We start from the raw sequence: 13,573 nt of genomic DNA, 5'->3' as shown, positions 1-13,573 counted from the left end.
TTTTGTGTCGGTAAAGTAAATTATGGGAGAAATGCCGGTGGAAACCCTTTTATGCGCAAATATTGATATAAAAATAACCATCATATCGAAGTAAACTTGGAGTTAAGCGATGACGTGATCCTCCCACTACTACAACTCGTCGGGAAAGCATGCAGTTTATTAGGCTATGATGAATTTCACAGGGTGCTGAAAGTGCACGGTGATAAGGTTGATGTTCCTTTCCAATAAATATCGAGGGTCTTATTCTGGTTACATGACGATCGAGGCTTGGCTGCCGTTTGACAAGTAAGGGATAATCAACGAGGGGCTATGCTTTAAGAATTATATGGAAAATAATGAATGATGTGGAAGGTGTGTTCCACAACGCGCTAGAGGAGTGGAACTGATCTTCCACGGAGTTGCGTTAAATTATAGCCATGGTATGAAAGGGATAATCAACTCGGGGCTCTATGCGTTCTCTGGAAAATAATGCATCTCTGTGGAAGGTCTGTTGCACTTCGCTAGCGCTTCGTGGAACACCTGCCAAGTCATTCATTATTTTCCATAGAACTCATAGCCTTGGACCAAGGCGTGGTTGATTATCCCTTACTCAGTGTTGCCAACTCCTCAGTAAGGAAAGTAGCTATTGGCTGTCGTAAAAGTCGCTAGAAGTCGCTGAATGACGTCATCGCCTAATTTGCATAATTTGCCATGTGCATGTAATTGTGATGGAAGATCCTGTGCAAGCTTATGTGCCGAGTACATTATGATGTTACAGGTGTCAAATTTATGGGCATGTGGCAGCAGTATGTAGGAGGGAGATTCCAAGGTGTGAGAAGTGTGCAGAAGGGCATGAGACAAAGGAGTGTGAAGCAGTGGGGAAAGTGGTGGTATGTGCTAATTGTAGGGGTGGCCATGGGGCTGGGGATCAGACATGTCCAGTGCGAGAGAAGCAGGTTGAGGTTTCCAGGGTAAGAGTAGAGAATAAAGTAGAGGAAGATGGGTCAAGGGGGGAGAGTGGTGAGAGTAGGAGACATGTAACAGTACAGTGGGATAGGCAAGCAAGTGATATATGTTTCAGTAAGATTTGATTTTTAGCGTTTATAGCAATGGTTATTAATTGTACTGCAAGTCGAAGAAAATTGAGGTTGTGGTGGCAGCTGCAGAGAGATATTTGGGTGTGCAAGTGTAACAGGGTTATATTGGTGATTCCCCTTGCCACTTTATTGTTAAGCCAATGGGTTTTTGGTTTTGTCTTGCCTTCACCTACTCAACATGGCATCTTATTGGTTGGTTGGCGTAGCTTGCTTACGAGGGAGGATGTTTCAATTAGTATCGTCCCAGTGAACAAGCACCAAACCAGCGGTAAGTTGTTGGTTGCAAAGCACTGTACGTCAAAAGTGATTTTTATACTCCCAAGTGATTATGTAAATGTATAATTTATATCAATTTGTTTGTAAATGTTATTCGAACATCACACATAAGATGCAGTGTTTTTTTGGTGAATATTTGTTGTGCATTTTGTTGTAGAGAATTCCAGCTAATACTAGCTAGCAACTTACTGTGTCTGGTGGGGGGTTTGTATATTTTGTACAGTGCGTGAGTGCAGAGTTGGATGGTGAGCCGTGCATTGCATGACGTGCAATTTTGTGCTGTTCCTATCAGGTACATTGTTAAAGATATTATATTGTAATTGTATTATTTTGGTAACTACAAGCCCAGTGAACAAGCACCAAACCAGCGTGCGTGAGTGCAGAGTTGGATGGTGAGCCGTGCAATGCATGACGTGCAATTTTGTGCTGTTCCTATCAGAATAAAGCTCCATGACTGGTGTTACAAGATGGAGTTCGTGTTGATGATTGATTGTACACAACGCAAGAAGAGTACTGTTACACGAGACTTGACAGCAGAAGAGTTACAGGGAGTGTTAAGTGGTGATGTCCCATCATTTCAGGTTGAGGGCATGAGGTAGGAGTGAGTATATTTAAATAGTGGAGAAGGGTGGGGTTAATTTTTAGTAATAGTTTTGAATTTGTGAGTGTAGTGTTAGATGGTAGGGTATTTCTTTGCTTTGTTTTATTTTATTTTTCAAGGAAAAGAAAAGGGAGTTGTACTCCAGTCTAGTAGGTGGCGGTAATGCAACAAATTGGATGCCAACCGCTGTTAAACCTCATTGAAGAAGAAGAAGAATTGTGATGGATGCTGTAGGAGAGAGGAATAACGTTGTGGGAGAGACAAAAAGTGAGTAAAAAACTGCCTAAATATGTTTAGAACTACAAATGAACTTTCTTCTGTCGATTCTTGTTTTTTTTAAATGTCACAATTCCAACCCTCCTCCTTTATCCGGGCTTGGGACCGGCAAAAGTGACCCAAAAGAGACACTCTGGCGGAGTTACTTAGTTTTTGATTTGATTAGTTTTCTTAAGTTTGGTTTGGTTTTCAACCTTATGGTCCACTTAGGAGCCACAGTAAAACATGAACATTTTTAACCATAACATTTTGGACATATTTTTTTGTATACAATCTACATTAACAATCTAAATGGTCCAAACAGAGACAATAGAAAAAAATGTCAATGGCAATGTGAGAAAATGATGGTAACTAGTCTTGCCCTAATTCAGGTTAATTTTATTTTTTTCTTCCAGACCCCCATCCACACACACAGGCTGTGCTGGCTCACAGAAAGAGTTGGTCATCGTCATTTTGGTCAAGGCTCTCTATGGCAGGTTCAGCAACTGAGGGAGCTGACTTAAATGAGTAAGCAGCTGATGTGCCAAAAAGCTGCAAAACATTATCAGGCAGGTGGTGCTCATAGCAAGCCTCACCAGACAGCTTCAGTCCATATCGAATGGACAGGATGGAGTTAAGGGTCTGCAAGGATTCAAGATCGATTCAAGATAGCGTAGCAGTGCGGTCGTGTTCTCTTGTGTGTCCATGTAAATAGCCTGTTTTTTAAATTTATTTTTGTATTTTACGTATATATTTCCCTATCACACTTTTCATCCTTCTACTAAATATACTTTCCTGCAACCCGCCTCACTCAATGTGGAACGGATTCTATTATTTACTCACCTTTATCTAGAATCTCCAGTTGAAACTAGCCAGCCAGCTAACTAGCTAACTAGCTACTTGCTATTAGCCACCGTTAGCAGGTTTTCACCCAGAACATCGGATTTTCTGCCGGAATCACTGAATCACTGGACCTTTAACACTGGATAATCGCAACTAGCTAGCTGCAACCAAATGAACGTTGTTGTTGGCTTATCAGCCTTGAGCTAGCCTTGAGTCAGGCACATCTCCCGGCTATCTACCTCTCTCTCAACTGGACGGGACCTCCTAGAGTCGACACGGAGCCCTGCCGATCCATCATGACTGGTCTGCCGACGTAATCGTCTGTGGTTTCAACAGGCTTCCCGTTGCGACGACCACGAAGATCCATCTGCTAGCCCCGGCCCGCTAGCACACGCAAACTACAACCATGCTTCCTGCTCGCTGTGCTGAAACACCAATTTGCTCTCGGACTCACATTGCTGTTCACTGGACCTTATGATCACTCAGCTGCACAGCTGATGCCTGTTGGACTGTTCCTTTTCACGGTACCCTGTCCTGTTTATTCTGTTTAGCCTCAGCCCAAACTTTATCGCCATTACCAGTTGTTGTCTTAGCTCTCTCTAATAACACCTGTGATTGCTTTATGCCTCTCTCCCATGTCAATATGCCTTGCCTATTGCTGTTCCAGTTAGTTCTTATTATACAATTTCACTGTAGAACCCCAAGTCCCTCTCAAACTGCCTCAAATAGTTCCTTTGTTCCACCCCCCATACACGCCGAGACTGGCTCAATCGGTGCCTCCAGTGATGCTATCTCTTTCATTGTTACCCAATGCTTAGGTTTACCTCCACTGTACTCATATCCTTCCATATCCTTGTCTGTACATAATGCCCTGAATCTTTTCTACAACGCCCAGAAATCTGCCCCCTTTATTCTCTGTACCCAACGCACTAGAAGACCAGTTCTTAAAGCCTTTAGCCGTATCCTTATTCTAGTCCTCCTCTGTTCCTCTGGTGATGTAGAGGCTAACCCAGGCCCTGCAGCCCCCAGTATCACTCCTACTCCCCAGGAGCTATCATTTGTTGACTTCTGTAACCGTAAAAGCCTTGGTTTTCTGCAGGTTAACATCAGAAGCCTCCTTCCTAAGTTTGAGTTATTCACTGCGTTAGCACACTCCGCCAACCCTGATGTTCTAGCAGTGTCTGAATCTTAGCTTAGGAAGGCCACCAAAAATTCTGAAATTTCCATCCCCAACTACAACATTTTCCGTCTAGATAGAACTGCCAAAGGGGGTGGAGTTAGAGCTCTGCAGGCTATCATACTATCCAGGTCTGTGCCCAAACAGTTTAAGCTTCTACTTCTAAAAATCCACCTTTCCAGAAATAAGTCTCTCACTGTTGCCGCTTGCTACAGACCCCCCTCAGCCCCCAGCTGTGCCCTGGACACCATATGTGAATTGATTGCCCCCCATTTATCCTCAGAGTTCGTACTGCTTGGTGACCTAAATTGGGATATGCTTAACACCCCGGCCATCCTACAATCCAAACTAAATGCCCTCAATCTCACACAAATTATCAATAAACCTACCAGGTACAACCCTAAATCTGTAAACATGGGTACTCTCATAGATATCATCCTGACTAAATTACCCTCTAAATACACCTCCGCTGTCTTCAACCAGGAGCTCAGCGATCACTGCCTTATTGCCTGCGTCCGTAACGGGTCCGCGGTCAAACGACCACCCCTCATCACTGTCAAACGCTCCCTAAAACACTTTAGCGAGCAGGCCTTCCTAATTGACCTGGCCCAGGTATCCTGGATGGATATAGATCTCATTCCGTCAGTAGAGGATGCCTGGTTGTTCTTTAAAAGTAATTTCCTCTCAATCTTAAATAAACATGCCCCATTCAAAAAATACAGAACTAAGAACAGATATAGCCCCTGGTTCTCCTCAGACTTGACTGCCCTTGACCAGCACAAAAACATCCTGTGGCGTACTGCATTAGCATCAAATAGCCCCCGCGATATGCAACTTTTCAGGGAAGTTAGGAACCAATATACACAAGCAGTGAGGAAAGCAAAGGCTAACTTTTTCAAACAGAAATTTGCATCCTGTAGCACTAACTCCAAAAAGTTTTGGGACACTGTAATGTCCATGGAGAATAAGAGCACCTCCTCCCAACTGCCCACTGCACTGAGGCTAGGAAACACTATCACCACCGATAAATCTACAATAATCGAGAATTTCAACAAGCATTTTGCTACGGCTGGCCATGCTTTCCACCTGGCTACCACTACCCCGGCCACCAGCTCTGCACCCTCCGCTGCAACTTGCCCATGCCCCCCGCTTCTCCTTCACACAAATTCAGACAGCTGATGTTCTGAAAGAGCTGCAAAATCTGGACCCCTACAAATCATCTGGGCTAGACAATCTGGACCCTCTCTTTCTAAAACTAGCCGCCGAAATTGTCGCAACCCCTATTACTAGCCTGTTCAACCTCTCTTTCGTAATGTCTGAGATCCCCAGAGATTGGAAAGCTGCCGCGGTCAACCCCCTCTTCAAAGGGGGTGACACTCTAGATCCAAACTGTTACAGACCTATATCCATCCTGCCCTGCCTTTCGAAAGCCAAGTTAACAAACAGATCACCGACCATTTCGAATCCCACCGTACCTTCTCCGCTATGCAATCCGGTTTCCGAGCTGGTCATGGGTGCACCTCAGCCATGCTCAAGGTCCTAAACGATATTATAACCGCGATCGATAATAGACAGTACTGTGAAGCCGTCTTCATTGACCTGGCTAAGGCTTTCGACTCTGTCAACCACCGCATTCTTATTGGCAGACTAAATAACCTTGGATTCTCAAATGACTGCCTTGCCTGGTTCACCAACTACTTCTCAGATAGAGTTCAATGTGTCAAATCGGAGGGCCTGTTGTCTGGACCTATGGCAGTCTCTATGGGGGTGCCACAGGGTTCAAATCTTGGGCCGACTCTTTTCTCCGTGTATATCAATGATGTCGCTCTTGCTGCTGGTGACTCTCAGATCCACCTCTACACAGACGACACCATTTTGTATACATCTGGCCCTTCATTGGACACTGTGTTAACAAACCTCCAAACGAGCTTCAATGTCATACAACACTCCTTCAGTAGCCTCCAACTGCTCTTAAACACTAGTAAAACTAAATGCATGCTCTTCAATCGAACGCTGCTGGCACCCGCCCACTCGACTAGAATCACTACTCTCGACGGGTCTGACCTAGAGTATGTGGACAACTTCAAATACCTAGGTGTCTGGTTAGACTGTAAACTCTCCTTCCAGACTCACATTAAGAATCTCCAATCCAAAGTTAAATCTAGAATCGACTTCCTATTTCGCAACAAAGCCTCCTCCACTCATGCTGCCAAACATGCCCTCGTAAAACTGACTATCCTACCGATCCTTGACTTCGGCGATGTCATTTACAAAATAGCCTCCAACACTCTACTCAGCAAATTGGATGTAGTCTATCACAGTGTCATCCGTTTTGTCACCAAAGCCCCATATACTACCCACCACTGTGACCTGTACGCTCTTGTTGGCTGGTCCTCACTACATATTCGTCGCCAAACCCACTGGCTCCAGGCCATCTATAAATCACTGCTAGGCAAATCCCCGCCTTATCTTAGCTCATTGATCACCATAGCAACACCCACCCGTAGTATGTGCTCCAGCAGGTATATCTCACTGGTCATCCCAAAGCCAACACCTCCTTTGGCCGCCATTCCTTCCAGTTCTCTGCTGCCAATGACTGGAACGAATTGCAAAAATCTCTGAAGCTGGAGACTCTTATCTCCCTCACTAACTTTAAGCATCAGTTGTCAGAGCACCTTACCGATCACTGCACCTGTACACAGCCCATCTGAAATTAGCCCACCCAACTACCTCATCCCCATATTGTTATTATTTTGCTCATTTGCACCCCAGTATCTCTATTTGCACATCATCTCATTCCAGTGTTAATACTAATTGTAATTATTTTGCACTATAGCCTATTTACCTCCATAACTTGCTACATTTGCACACACTGTATATATGTTTTCTGTTGTATTTTATGACCTTATGTTTTTTTTACCCCATATGTAACTCTGTGTTGTTGTTTTTATCGCATTGCTTTATCTTGGCCAGGTCGCAGTTGTAAATGAGAACTTGTTCTCAACTGGCTTACCTGGTTAAATAAAGGTTAAATAAAAATACAATAAAAATAAAAAGGACATCCGATTTCTAAGTTTGCTTTTTACCACACTCATCTGGCTGAATACTCTCTCGACTTCAGCATTCGAGTGTGGTAAGGACAACACAGACACAGCAGCCATGGCAAGTTCTTGAAACGGGTTGATATCAGCTGGATCCCTGAACTTCCAAATCTCACTCCAGAAGCCCAGTGTGTTTTTTGTCTCATTCCATTTACTAAGATGGATGGCACACCATTGCTGGACAATCTTGTCTATCTCTGCAGGGGAGTAGCCAAGGAGCTTGGCTATTTTTTCTATTTCTCCAGGGCTCCTATTGTGCTTTAGTTTCCTCCACATTGAAAACTGACATGTACTGCAATGCTTCGATGTTGTCCGGCAGTCTCACCCTCAACTCATTAGTGAGGGAGATGGTGAAGGCTACACACCGCTTTCGGACATTGTTTTCATCCTCAGGCGCAAAGTGGAGCTCAGCTGCTTTTGAGTCAAAAAAATCTATTGGCCCTTTGAGTACATCAACATTTGCCAGTGGATTCAGCACCCTGCTGCTCACAGACTTCATCAGGCTAACCAAGCTGTCAAGTAGTTTAAGAGGATCTACTTGCTCTCCCTCAAAAGCCTTGATGGCCAACTGTACCTCACCCAGCACTTCAGAAAAGTCAAATACAATATGTTTTGAGGATCACTGTACATGGAGTATAAAACATCAGCCCTGTAGCAATGTTCACTGGACTTGGTGACTGCGAAATGCAGCCTAAGCTCCTCCCACTGGTCCAAAATGCGTGAAACCGCGGGTTCAACGGAGAGCCAACGTGTGGCACACACCTTGGTTATCTGTAAAGGTTTCTCCCCACAGTTGATGGTCTCATATATGGCCTTGTAGGCCTCCCTGCCCTTTGGAGACACTGAAAACCAGTTAGAAGTCTCTCGTACCAAGTACTCCACACTACGGGGGATGGTGTCATTGGAAGCATGACTTACAGCAAGCTGCAGAGAGTGGCACACACAGCGAATAAGAACCAGATCTTTGAGGCCATACTCCTCCTTCAGCAATTTATGGACCCCATTGTTAATCCCCGTCATAACAGAGGCATTGTCAGTCCATATCCCCAGGAGTTTCTATTTTTTAAGACAACACTTCTCGAGGAAAGCCACAACAGCACGGGCTATAGATTAGGCATCTCCTCCCTCCAACTCAACAAGCCCCAGAAATGTTGATACAATTGTCTGCTTGGTGTCACTAAAGTACCTTATCACAACCCCCAGGTACAGGAAACACTTACATCCGTGGACTCATCGAGGAGGAGGCTGAAACGCTAGTCACCCACATCTGCAACCAACTTTTTCAGAAAGTATGGTGCTAGAACACCATTAATCATTTCTGTGCACTTTGTCCTGTGCATTTTGAAGTGGGTAGCAGCAGTGGAGTCTGAGAAAGCAGCTCTACATGCTTCTCCAATGTGATCACATGCCAGCATGGAACAGTGTTCAGCGATAGCTAATGCCATGGTGGCCTCAGCCTTTTTGCAGTCAATTTTTTTAACCATAAATGGCAGCTTGTTTTGGGTGGAACTGTTATAAGGCTTTGCCTTTTGAGTATGTTTTTGAGTTGTCATGTGTTTTTTTACATCACTAAGTTTGGCGTAGAAATCAGCCTTACAATAAAGGCAGTATGCCTGTGTATCATCTCCAATAAACGGCTTCAACCAGCCTTTGAATTCAGGGTTTGATTCCCACTCCTTTCTGTATTTTTGAGTGTACAGTTTAGACTGAGACATGATGAGCTAGCCAGCTAGATGTTTAGCTTATGTCACAGAGAGGCGCACACACACAGTGGACGAGGTGAGTAAGTGACTGAGGCTGAGTCAAATGCAGTGATTTATTTTAGACAAAGAACATTTTACATTTACAGCCAGGGTGGGATCAGCCAGTGGCGGCTTCCCGCATGCGCGATTCATTTGCAGTCTGGACGCAGAGGGGTGAACATCTCCTGCTCTGACTGCAGCTGGGAGGGACTGTTGCGCGAGGACTGGGCCGCCTGTGAGTGCTTTGAGACGGGGGTGGGGCCCACGGCAGCACCCGCTGCTCGTTGAGAAGAGTAAGAACGATACGTGCTTTCACGTAAGAGTCTCCAAAAGTCTCCAATAACACCAGAAAAAGTCGCTAGATTTGTCACTAGTCGATTTTTTGAAAATGTGTCGCTAGAGGGGTCTGAATACTCGCTAAATATAGCGACAAAGTCGCTAAGTTGGCAACACTGCATAGGGTGTGTTCGTAAATTCACTCTGGCTATCTACGTCATCACGCACAGCCTTTTATCCGCAACAAGTTAATTTGATGGAAACACATAGGAGGTTGGTGGCACCTTAATTGGGGAGGACGGGCTCGTGGTAATGGCTGGAACCCGAGCGAATGGAATGTGTTAGAAATTGCGTAATTCAAATCTGGTATTGGAATAAGAATCAAGAGATCTTCAATCCAAGCTAAATTTATTATATGCAAAATGTATGTATGATAAGTATGAAGGTTCGTATACGGGCTCACTGAAAAACCACGCAGGGCAGACAGAGAACTAAACCATTGTTTACAGGTTCTTTCTCAAATACTCTGACAGAGAGTTCCCACCTCTTCTGTTGGCCAATCAGAGTAAAGGACTGAGTGTGGTTTAGACTTTACTCAGCCAATCCGTTGGCGCACGGGTTAGTCCCAACCCCTCGGCGCTCCATTTGTTGCACACTGTTGCCAGGCATAAGTTTATCATAACAACCTGTGGAGTCAGCACCCAAAAGACACCATTCCACTGTACTACGTTCAAGGACGGTTTACAGACAACAAAGAGGCAGTGTTCGTATCTGTGAGAAATACAAGTCTTATCTATAAGAAATGCAAGTTTTATCTCATCCTAGCCCCTAACGTTCCTCACATGAATCACAGCCTGTTATGTGAAACAATTTATATCAGTATAGTTCAAACCTATGCTCCTCATTAATGCATTCCTTCTAAGCTATTCATCACATACAGATCCAATTATGAGAAAAATAGAACCCAACAAATGGCATCAAACACATCCATGTGTTTGATGCCATTCCATTCGCTCCGTTCCAGACATTATTATGATCTGTCCTCCCCTCAGCAGCCTCCACTGATGGGAAAATGCATATTGTTTTTATGTGGATTTTTGAATAGTCGCATGAAAATCTGTCGCCAATTGGATGGAAACCTAGCAACTGTGGCAGTAAGCTTTTCTGTAAGCTCGCCATTACCTTGTAAATAATGATGATGTAATAATGAATAAAAAGTTGCCAAAGTTAAGATTTTAATTGTCAGCTATACGTTACTCTGGTCATTATTTGAGCTGGCTAGCTAGCAACGAACCAAATTATTGTTTAGAAAATTGCTTTTAGTTGCCTGACTTGCTAGGTTGACATTTACTTAATTCATTTTTAAACGGATGAGTTTATTGGTGTTAAAATAGAAAAAGTATGCTATCTGGAGCATTGGGCTGCTGATGTCATGCAGAGGATGTCATTTTGTGTTTATGTGTTTTCATAATGACAATGATAAGTTAGATTTCGGACGACAATAGAATGTTCATTATGTCGCTACGACAATTGTCTACAGACATGTCGTTAGACGGACTGTAAACCAGCCTTAGGTTCTCATAATAACTTTGCTTTACAGAGAGAGTAGGCTACTGAGACAGACAGTGATGTGGCGCTCAGTGGTGAGGCTGAGGCAGGCTGCAATGCATGCAGGAGGAAACTTAGGAGACAGAAAGAGAGAGGAAGCAAGCAGAGTGAGAGGTTAGTACAGTGCTTCCCAAACTTGGGGTCTGGGCTCCATGTGGGGTCCCCTGTGAAAATCTTCCGGACCTCACTAAAACACAAACCCTGGTTACGGCCCTGGGAGCACCCGTACAGAGTCGATGTGCAGGGGTACGAGGTAACTGAGGTAGTATAAATATAAGCGCAACATGCAACAATTTTACAGTTACAGTTCATATAAGGAAATCAGTCAATTTAAATTAATTAATTAGGCCCTAATCTATGGATTTCACATGACTGGGAATACAGATATGCATCTGTTGGTCACAGATACCTTTAAAAAAAGGTAGGGGTGTGGATCAGAAAAGCAGTCAGTATCTGGTGTAACCACCATTTGCCTCATGCAGTGCGACATATATCCTTCGCATAGAGTTGATCAGGCTGTTGATTGTGGCCTGTGGAATGTTGTCCCACTCCTCTTCAATGGCTGTGCGAAGTTGCTGGATGTTGGCGGGAACTGGTACACGCTGTCGTACACGTTGATCCAGAGCATCCCAAACATGCTCAATTGGTGACATGTCTGGTGAGTACGCAGGCCATGGAAGAACTGGGACCTTTTCAGCTTCTAGGAATTGTGTTCAGATCCTAACAAAATGGGCCCGTGCAATATCATGCTGAAACATGAGGCGATGGCGGCGGATGAATGGCAAGACAATGGGCCTCAGGATCTCGTCACGGTATCTTTGTGTATTCAAATTGCCATCGATAAAATGCAATTGTGTTCGTTGTCCGTAGCGTATGCCTTCCCATACTATAACCCCACCGCCACCATGGGGCACTCTTCACAACGTTGACTTCAGCAAGCCGCTCGCCCACACGAGGCCGTACACTCTGTCTGCCATCTGCCCGGTACAGTTGAAATCATTATACATCCGTGAAGAGCACACATCTCCAGCGTGCCAGTGGCCATCGAAGTCGGTTATGATTCCGAACTGCAGTCAGGTTAAGACCCTGGTGAAGACGACGAGCATGCAGATGAGCTTCCCTGAGACTGTTTCTGACAGTTTGTGCAGAAATTCTTCAGTTGTGCAAACCCAGTTTCATTAGCTGTTTGGATGGCTGGTCTCAGACGAACGCGTGTGGAGGTCCTGGTCTGGTGTGGTTACACTTGGTCTGCGGTTGTGAGGCCGGTTGGACGTACTGCCAAATTCTCTAAAATGACGTTGGAAGCGGCTTATGGTAGAGAAATGAACATTAAATTATCTGGCAACAACTCTGGTGGACATTCCTTCGGTCAGCATGCCAAATGCATGCTCCCTCAAAACTTGAGACATCTGTGGCATTGTGTTGTGTGACAAAACTGCACATTCTTGAGTGGCCTTTTATTGTCCCCAGCACAAGGTGCACCTGTGTACTGATTATGCTGTTTAATCAGCTTCTTGACATGCCACACCTGGCAGGTGGATGGATTATCTTGGCAAAAGATAAATACTCACTAACAGGGTGTAAACAAAATCTGACAGAAATAAGCTTTTTGTGCATATGGAAAATTTCTGGGATCTTTTATTTCAGCTCATGAAACATGGGACCAACACCTTACATGTTTTGTTTATATTTTTGTTCAGTATACATATACAGTAGATAGGGGTAAAGTGACTAGGTAACAGGATAGATAATAGACAGTAGTAGTAGCAGCAGTGTATGTGGTAAGAGTGAAAGTGTGTGTGGCGTCAGTATGCATGTGTGCGCATGTTATGTGTGTGTGTGTGTGTATGTGTGTGTTTCGGGGTGTCAGTGTGTGGGTAGAGTCCATTTTGTGTGCATAGAGTCAGTGCAAGAGAGTTAGTGCAAAAAGGGTCAATACAGGTAGTCCAAGTAGCCATTTGATTAGTTATTTAGCAGTCTTGTTTAGCAGTCATGGCTTGGGGGTAAATGCTGTTCAGGGTCCTGTTGCTTCCAGACTTGGTGCACTTGTACCACTAGCCATGCGGTAGCAGAGATAGCAGTCTATGGCTTGGGTGACTGGAGTCTTTGAAACATTTTTGGCCCTTCCTCTGACACCACCTGCTATAGAGGTCCTGGATGGCAGGGAGCTCGGACCCAGTGATGTACTGGGCCGTACTTATCACCCTCTGTAGCGCTTTGCGGTCGGGTGCCTTGCAGTTGCTGTACCAAGTGGTGATACAGCCAGTCAAGATGCTATCAATGGTGCAGCTGTATAACTTTTTGAGGATCTGAGGGCCCATGCCAAATCTTTTCAGCCTCCGGAGGGGGAAGAGGCACTGTCGTGCCCTCTTCACAACTGTGTGGTGTATGTGTGGACCATGTTAATTCCTTAGTGATGTGGACAACCGAGGAACATGAAGCTCTCGACCCACTCCACTACAGTCCTCTCGATGTGGATGGGGGCATGCATGCCCCTCCGTTTCCTGTAGTCCACGATCAGCTCCTTTGTCTTGCTGACGTTGAGGGAAAGGTTGTTGTCCTGGCACCACACTGCCAGGTCTCTGACCTCATCCCTATAGGCTGCCTCATCATCGTCA

This window comes from Coregonus clupeaformis, chromosome 23 (assembly GCF_020615455.1).
Source record: "Coregonus clupeaformis isolate EN_2021a chromosome 23, ASM2061545v1, whole genome shotgun sequence".
Classification (NCBI taxonomy): Eukaryota; Metazoa; Chordata; class Actinopteri; order Salmoniformes; family Salmonidae; genus Coregonus; species Coregonus clupeaformis.
Note: the sequence above shows the minus strand (reverse complement) of the source record.